Genomic DNA, 9,704 nt, shown 5'->3' on the forward strand with positions numbered 1-9,704 from the left:
CAATTTAGCATAGCCAATTCACCTGACCTGCACATCTTTGGACTGTGGGAGGAAACCGGAGCACCCGGAGGAAACCCACGCAGACACGGGGAGAACGTGCAAACTCCACACACAGTCAGTCGCCTGAGGCGGGAATTGAACCCGGGTCTCAGGCGCTGTGAGGCAGCAGTGCTAACCACTGTGCCACCGTGCCACCCAGGATGTGGTGGAGGCTGGTACAATTGCAACATTTAAGAGGCATTTGGATGAATATATGAATAGGAACGGTTTGGAGGGATATGAGCTGGGTGCTGGAAGGTGGGACTATATTGGGATGGGATAACTGGTCAGCTTGGACGGGTTGGACCGAAGTGTCTGATCCATGCTGTACATCTCTATGACTCTTAAGTTCCTCTTAGTCATAGTCATCTAGCATGGAAACAGTCCCTTTGATTCAACTTGACTATGTTCAGCAGGCATCCCAATCTGACACAGTCTCAATTGCCTGCATTTCATTGATATCCCTCTACCTTTCCCATTCATATATCCATTTGGATATATTTTAAATGTTGTAATTGTACCTGCCTCCACCACTTTCTCTGGCAGCTCACTTCCATACACGCATTGCCCTCTACGTGAGAATGTTGCTCATTATACCCTTTATAAATCTTTCCACTCTCACCTTAAGTCTATGCCTCTAGTTTTGGATGCCCCACCCTCGGGAAAAGACCTTGGCTATTCAGCCTATCCTTGACCCCTCATAATTTATCCAACTGTAAGGCCACCTCTTACTCTCCAGGAGAAAAAAGCCCCAACCTATTCAGTCTCTCATTTTAATTCAATCCTCCAGTCCTAGCAACATCCCTGTAAATCTTGTCTGCATCCTTTTAAGTTTTACAATATCCTTTGTATCTGTTTTAAATACGTAAAGCAATCCCAATTGTTCTTCTCTGAGATAAATGGCCCAAAACTGTTCACAACTATGCTCTGATTAGGACTTTCTATAGTTTTAGCAAAACCTTCCTCCTTTTGTATAACCCACTGAACTTGGATCCTAACTTTACATTCACAAGAACTCCCAAATTCTTTTGTTCTTTAGCTTTCTGAATTTAAATAATATTCCTAGGGGTTTAGTGTTTGCAAATAAAAGCTCAAGAAGGTTAGGAGAGCTAAAAGGGGACGTGAAAGGATACCAACAGGTAAAATAAAGGAAAATTCTTTGGTGTTTTGCAGGTGCATTAAGGGTAAAAGAATGAGAGGAAATGTAGACCATGTTAAGAGAATTAAGGTAAGTTGTGCATAGAGCCAAAGGATGAAGGTAGGACTCTAAATAAATACTTTGTGTCATAGTAGTAGCGAGAGAGGTGACATGGATGTAGAAATCAGGGAGTCAGTCTGTAATACAGTTAAAGAAATTAGCAGAGATAGGAGGTTCTGAGTGGTCTGACAGGCTTATAAGTTGATAAATCTCCAGGATGGAATGAAATGTATCCCAGGGATAGGAAGGAAGGAAATAGCAGTGAGTGTTTGCAGAAATATTTATTTTGTCTCTGGCCACAGGGGAGCTGCTGGATGTCAATTATTGTGGTACCATTATTTAAGAAGGGAGTAAGGAATATACCAGGAAACTAGAGGCTAGTCAGTCTAGCCTCTGATGAAACTGTTGGAAGCCAGAACAGAGGGGCTTCTTGTCAAAACAAAAAAGGCAGCTTACGTAAGATGGAGGAAGCAAGGATCTCGCACAGCTTCAGAGGAATACAGGCTTACTACAAAGGAGGTCAGAAATTGACTGACGAGAGCTAGGAGGGGGCACGAAAAAGGCTTGCTGGAAGGATTAGGGAGTACCAAAGGCATTTTACTCATAGGTGAGGAATAAAAGAATGATCAAGAAGAAGGTAGGGCCGAAAATGTGTTGCTGGAAAAGCGCAGCAGGTCAGGCAGCATCCAAGGAACAGGAGAATCGACGTTTCGGGCATAAGCCCTTCAGGAAGGGCTCCTCGAAGAAGGTAGGGCCAGTCAGGGATAGCATAGGGAACTTGTGTGTGGAGCCTGAGCAGATAGGGGAAGCCCTAAATGAGTTTCTTGCTTTGGTTTCACTAAGGAAAGCGACCTTATTGTGAATGAGAACTTTGAGGAGCTGGGAAACAGGCTTGAACAGATCGAGATTGATGAAGTTGATGTGCTGGAAATTTTGGCAAACATTAAAATTGGTAAGTCCCCAGGGCTAGACCAGATTTATCCTAGGTTGCTCCAGGAAGCTAGAAAGGAGGTTGCTAAGCTGCTGGCGAAGATCTTTGCCTCCCCACTCTCCACGGGAGTCATATGGGAGGATTGGAGGGAGATGAATATTGTTCCTCTTTCAAGAAGAGGAATAGGGAAGTCTCTGGCCATTACAGACCAGTCAGACCTAGGTCTGTAGTCAGCAAGGTTTGGAAAAAATTGAGGGATAGAATTTATGACTATTTGGAAAAGCATAGAGTGATAAAAGACAGTCATCAAGTCATGCCTCACAAATCTTAGGTCTTTGAGGAGGTGACGAGACAGGTTGTTGAAGGTTGAGCAGTGGATGTAGTGTATATGGACTTCAGCAAGGCATTTGATAAGGTTCCCCATGGTAGGCTCATTCATAAAGTCAGGAGGTATGGGATACAGGGAGAATTGGCTGGCTGACAGAAGGCAGAGAGTGGTTGTAGATGGAAGGTATTCTGCGTGGAGGTCAGTGTTGAGTGGGGTCCCGCAGGGCTCTGTTCTTGGGCTTCTGCTCTTTGCAGTTTTCATAAATGATTTGGGTGAGGAGGTTGAGGGGTGGGTTAGTAAACTTGCCAATGACGGAAAGGTTGGAGGTGCCGTTGATAGTATTGAGGGCTATTGCAGGTTGCAGCACTACATAGACGGGTTAATCCATTACCCTTTCCTCCAGCACCCTGTTATTAACTGCAAGTTCTTATCTGATCTGAGTCATGCTCAGCTGAGCCTCTTGTTTCACAAAACTGAAAACTGACTCTTTCCCGACCTGCTCATACCCCATACACTTTCTCACTGGGGCCCCCATTGTTTGTTTTATTATGTTGAATTAGATCGGAAGTTGTCTTAGTAACAGGCAAGATAGGGTAATGGTCTGACCTTGCAGATGGAAAGCTATTTCAAGTGGTGTACTGCAGAGCTTGATGTTGGGACCTGTTTGCTTTACGCATGAATAATTTTATCACCACGAAATTGGCCATTTGGTGGATAATACAGAAAATAGCTATAAATTATATAGGTGAGTTGGAGGAGAGGGCAGTAAAATGGCAGATGGAGTTCAAATTGTCAGTATGTGGTAATGCATTTAAGGAGGTCAAACAGTAAAAAGAATACATAACAAACATGAGAAACTGAGGACTGCAGACACTGGAGATCAGAGTGTGGTGCTGGAAAAGCACAGCTCGTCAGGTAGCATCTGAGGAGCAAAATAATTGACATTTCGAGCATAAGCCCTTCATCAGGAATGAGGGGTGGCTGAAGGGGGCTGAGAGATAAATGGAAGGGGGGGTGGGGCTGGGGAGAAGATAGCTGAGAATGGCGATAAGTAGATGAAGGTGGGCATGAAGCTGATAGGTTGGAGAGGAGGGTGAAGAGGAAAGGAAGATGGACAAGTAGGTCAATTCAAGAGGGCGGTGTCGAGTTGGAAGGTTGGATGGCAGATGGGGTGGGGGAAGGGGAAATTAGGAAACCGGTAAAATCCACTTTAGTCTGGTGTGGTTGGAGAGTCCCAAGGTGAAAGGTGAGGTGTTCTTCCTCAGGCATCTGGTGGCTAGAGTTTTGCAGTGGAAGAGGTGCAGGACTTGCATGTCCTTGTGGGAGTTAAATGTTCAGCCACAGGGTGGTAGGGTTGTTCAGTGTGTGTCCCAGAGTATACGCAGAGGTAGATGAAGTGAGAGGTTTTGGCATGCAAGTGCACATGTCCCTAAAGATTTCAGTGCAGATGAATAAAGTTGTAAAGAAAGAATTTGGAATGCTTTGCTTCATTGGCAGTAGAATACAAAAGTAGGGATATAATTATGAAAATGTATAACACCCTGGTGAAGTCACAAATGGAGTATTGTATACAATTCTGATCACCACATTATAGAAATGACATAATTCCTCTGGAGAAAATGCAGAGATGATTTACTACAATGTTGCCAGACAGGAGAATTGTCACTATGAGGCCAGATTGGATTGGTTGGGAGTGTTTTTCTTGAAACAAAAGATTGAGGTGCACAAAATTGTAAGGAGTAGAGCTAGATAGACAGGGGTAATCTGTTTCCCTTGGAAGTTCAAAATCTAGAGGCCAAGATTCAAGTGGTAGATAGAATAGGTTGGTGGGTGTCTGGAACTTACTGCCCCTTTTGGTAGTAGAGGCAGAGACTCCAAACTCTTTCAGTATGTACATGGACCTGCACCTTAAGTGCTGTAAACTGCAGGGCTATAGGCTGTGTGCAGGAAGATGGGATTTGAAGGGTGTCTGACAGTCTTTGGGTCAGCATGAGCAAGGTGGCCTGAATGGCTCCCTTCTGTGATGTATCATTTTATATTCCATGCAAAATATCACTGGTCTGATTAGTAAGTTAGTAGATAACGTGAACATAGGTGGATCTGTGGATAGTGAGGATCAAAGGATGTAATAGGATGTAGATCGGCTGGAAAGTTGGGTGGAGAAATGGACAAGTATGAGGTAATGCATTTTGGAAGGTCTATTACAAGAAACCATACTGTAATTGGCCAGACCCTTAGGAGCATTGACAGGGATCTTGAGCTCCAAGATCTTAGCTTTCTGAAAGTAGCAACACAAGTGGACAAACGTTAAAGAAAGTGTACAACATGCTTGCCTTCTTCAGTCGTGGAATTGAATGCGTAAGTTGGCAAGTCATTCTGCAACTTTCTAAGACTTTGGTCAGGCTACATTTGGAGCACTATGCACAGTTCTGGTTGCCACCTTACAGGAAGGATGTGGAGGCTTTGGATAGGATGCAGAAGAGCTTTACCAGGATGTTGCATGGATTGGACTGTATTGGCTATAAGCAGAGGTTGGATAAACTTGGATTGTTTATGCTATAGAAGTATATAAAATAATGAGGTGTAGATAGGATAGATAGTCAGAGTTTCTTTCCCATGGTGAAAATGTCAAATACTATGGGATGCAGGTTTAAGGTGAGAGAGGAAAAATTTAACGGAGATGTGCAGTGGGAGGTTTTTTTTTAAATGGGTGCTTAGAATGTCCAGACAGAAGCAGATATGATAGTAAACTTTAAGAGGCATTCAGACAGACACATAAACAGACAGAGAAGAGGGACTATGTGCAGACAGATGGGATTAGTTTAGAATAATATCATGATTTGCATTTACATAGTGCAGAATGTCCTGTTCTGTGCTAATTGTCCTATGTTCTAGTTGATCTTCTGGATTAGACTATCACAGGGGATCCTGTTGAATGCTTCAGAAAGTCCAAATAGACAACATCCTTTGCCTTAGGAAGAGGAGAATCAATCATACTCTTCACTTCATCAAAAAACTCAAGCTAGTGAGACAAGACCTCCTCCACACAAAGCTATCCCAAATTGTCCATTCTTCTTCAAATCCAAGTAAATCCTGTCCCTAAGAATGTTCTCCAATAATTTCCCTTCTGCTGATGGATGCATGCCTCATCAACCTATAATTTCCTGGATTATCCCTGTTCCCCTTCTTGAACAAAGGAACAACTTTGGCCATTCTCCAGTCTTCTGAGACTATGCCTGTGGCCTAAAAGAATACAAAGAAATCTGTATCCAGGCCATAGCAATCACTTCTTTGCCTCCTTCAGTCTCCTGTGATAAATCCCTTGTATCTAATGTTTTTCAAGGCAGCCAACATCACCTTAATTTTGACATGTCCTAGAATATGAACAAACCCCTTTCCCTAGTTAGCTTCTTGCTCCTAATATATGTATAAAATGACTTATGATTCTCCTTAATCCTCCTTGTCAAGGACATTACATGGCTCCTTTCTTGCCCTCCTAATACCTTTATGTTCTTTTCTGTTCCCTTTATCCTCCAGGGTCTTGTTTAATTTCACTTTGCTAATCCTTACCTATGCTTCCTTTTTCCTTTTAACTAAACTTGCAACGTAGCTTCAACCAAAGTTCCCAAAACCTGCCATCCCTACCTTTCATTCTCACAGGAAAATGCTGATCCTGAACTCTGGTCAACCAGCTTTTGAAAGACTCCCACATGCCAGATGTGGGTTTTATCTTCAAACATCTGCCCGTGATCTATTATTTCCAATTTGCGCCTAATACCATTGTAATAGTCTTCTCCCAATTGAGCACGTTTCATAGTCATACAGCACAGAAACAGACACTTCAGCCAACCAGCTCATGTCAATCATAATCCCAAACTAAACTAGTCCTGCCTGCCTGCACTTTGGTCTGTATCCTTCCAAACATTTCTTATTCATGAACTTATTAAATGTCTTTTAAACATAAGTTTACACATATCCACCACTTCCTTTGGAAGTTCTTTCCACACATAAATGACACTCTCTGCAGATGGTTGAAGGCACAGCAGTGAAGAGTGTACAGCGTCAGTCTGTATACAGATAACACCTCCACATCATCTCCACATCATCATTAGACTGCTCAGATTGGGTTAGTAACTTGTAAATACAACCTATTTTTAGTTGTAATAAAAACAAAAGTTGCTGGAAAAGCTTAGCAGGTCTGGCAGCAATGGTAAAGAGAAATCAATGTTAAAGTTTGGGTCCAGTGACCTTTAGACTGAATTGATGTTATTGAGGAAAATGTCATTTTATATGCTGAAGATAGGGTGGGAGGAGGGGCTAAGGAGTAAATGATAGGTGGAGATAAAAGCCAAAGGGAGAGAATAACAGTTGGTCAGACAAGAGTTGAAAACAATCTGGCTGGAAGGAGACTGTTAGTGACTTAAAAATAACTAGTGTATAGTGGCAGACTATGTGGTAACAAGGCCTGGTGTGTGGTAGGGGGCTAAGATATGGGGAAGTTCAGGCTCTAAAATTATTGAACTTGATAGAGTCTGGAGGGCTGCAGCATCCCCAAGCAGGAAATGAGATATTGTTCTGCCAGCTTATGCTGAGCTTCACTGGACCACTGCAGCAAGTCTGAGACATGTTGCCCAGGGAAAGGGTGCTGTGTTATAGTGACAGGCAGCTGGAAGCTAAGGGTCTTTTTTGCAGGCAGAACGTGGTTGTTCTGCAAAGTGGTCACCCAGTCTACACTTTGTTTTCTCAATGTTGAGGAGACCGCATTGTGAACAGTGAATGCAGTAGAATAAATTGTGAGAAGTGCAAGTAAAGTGCTTCTTCACCTTAGTTGTATTGTGGTGTGTGTGTGTGTGTGTGTGTTATCTCACTAAGATGGTTACTGCAAAATTTAGCACGTTGAAGATTCGTGTCATTTTTTTGTACCACTCATCTGAGAGCAGCTTTTTAGATTTCTAGGAAGAGTTTTTGCATGAGGGTGTGTAAATGTTGGTTTCTGTTATCCATTGAGTTCAGAACTATAATTACTTATCGAAGCATAAGAATTTGCAACATTGTGCAGCATCAGTGGGTTGTTAAAAGGCTGTTAAACTGAAGATAGCAGAGCTGAGACAGATGTGCCAAGATAGGAAATGCATGTCTGTTTCACCAATCCCAAATATATTTCTTAACAATTACTGAAATGAAATAAATCAATACAGGTAAGCAAACCATACGTTTGATTCAAAGTTTGTGAGAAGATTTGTAGCTCGGGTGCTCGTTGCTATATGAACAAATCAACGGAACACCCATGGGGCTCACTGATCTCGGGACTCATAGCAGAAGCAGTAATGCAAAGATTAGAACAAACAGTCTTACCACAAATTCAACCCAAACTCTGGGTCAGATACGTTGATGACACCTTTGTAATCATTAAAAACACGGAAATAGAGAAAACACACCGAATCATCAACTCCACACTCACAGGAATCCGATTCACTAGAGGAAGAAAAGGACAACCAACTCCCATTCCGAGAAGTGAGGGTACAGAGAACACCAAACGGAGAATTCACCACTAAGGTACACAGGAAAGCCACACACACAGACCAAGTCCTGAACTATGAAAGCAACCACCCCAATACACACAAACGAAGATGCATCAAGACACTATTCAAAAGGGCCACAACACACTGCAACACACCAGAACTGCAAAAAGAGGAAGAGGAACACCTATACAAGGTATTCGCAAAAAACGGATACCCTCGCAATTTCATCAACAGATGCCTAACGGATAGACCACAGAACGATGACATGCCACAACCCAAAGGACTAGCCACACTACCACACATCAAGAACATATCTGAAATGACAGCCAGACTACTGCGACCACTAGGACCCCCAACAGCACACAAACCAACAGCCACCCTCAGACAACAACTCACCAGAACGAAGGACCCGATACCCAGCATGAGAAAACTAATGTAGTGTACAAAATCCCATGCAAGGACTGCACAAAACACAACAAACACATCGACCTGGACCCAATATACCGGCCACTACAGCGGACAGCTGAAACTGACAACTGGAAGCGGAAGGGACAGGCCACTATAAATGCCGGAGGAAACACTACAGAAGCGCTTCACAGGAGGCTCCCAAGCACTGAGGATGTCACCTAGACAGGGGACGAAACGTTTGCAACAAAAACTTCCAGCTCGGCGAACAGAAGCACAGCATACGTTTGATTGTTAATGCTTATTTCAAGGATTTCAGTGTAAATACATATTTATTTTTATGTTGCAAGAGTGGTAACATAAACTGAACAGCTGGTCCAATTACACTGAAAAGTACAAGATCTGTTTTCTCAATGATAGGTTTAGTTTTGGAGATTCTTTCGATAGCTGGTTGAACTTCTGTGAGGGGCCACTTTTCAATTTTTCTCACTCAAAGCATCGATGGGCAAATTTTGGAATTCTAAGGTTTGGTACAGAATTAAACATGGATTTCACAAGACAAAAGGTGTGAAGAAAGCAAACAGTTGGTTCAGCCAAACAAAAACTCAAAGCAGTAAATTGAATTTTCTTTTTAAAAATGAGTAACTAATAAAGATGACGATATGTAAAAGTGCTAAATACTAAAGCTAACTAATAAAACCATTTTTGCCTTTTTACTTCAGAAGTAGAGTGAGTGCAGGATAAGAGAAACACAGACTAAGCCCCATGTCCAGTTGCCAGGAAAGGAAATCAAGGTCAAGCTTAGGGTGGCTTAGCGGCTTGGATCAGAAATTGGCTAGCTGAAAGAAGACAGAGGGTGGTGGTTGATGGGAAATGTTTATCCTGGAGTTCAGTTACTAGTAGGGTACTGCAAGGATCTGTTTTGGGTCCGCTGTTATTTGTCATTTTTATAAATGACCTGGATGAGGGAATAAGAAGGATGAGTTAGTAAGTTTGCAGATTACACTAAGGTCGGTGGAGTTGTGGATAATGCCAGAGGATGTTGTAGGTTACAGAGAGACATAGAGAAGCTGCAGAGCTGGACTGAGAGGTGGCAAATGGAGTTTAATGTGGAAAAATGTGAGGTGGTTCACTTTGGAAGGAGTAACAGGAATGAAACGTACTGGGCTAATGGTAAGATTCTTGGTAGTGTAGATGAGCAGAGAGATCTCGGTGTTCAGGTACATAGATCATTGAAAGTTGCCACCCAGGTTGATAGGGTTGTTTAGAAGGCATTTGGTG

The 9,704-nt window shown here is 42.6% G+C and overlaps 1 protein-coding gene across 2 annotated transcripts in view; it reads left to right on the forward strand.

The window, feature by feature from the left end:
* The window catches only part of LOC122540053 (transmembrane protein 14C-like), a 40,542-nt gene that overhangs the window by 8,817 nt on the left and 22,021 nt on the right, over positions 1-9,704 (forward strand). The window lies entirely within an intron of this gene.

This window comes from Chiloscyllium plagiosum, chromosome 33 (genome assembly GCF_004010195.1).
Source record: "Chiloscyllium plagiosum isolate BGI_BamShark_2017 chromosome 33, ASM401019v2, whole genome shotgun sequence".
Lineage (NCBI taxonomy): Eukaryota > Metazoa > Chordata > Chondrichthyes > Orectolobiformes > Hemiscylliidae > Chiloscyllium > Chiloscyllium plagiosum.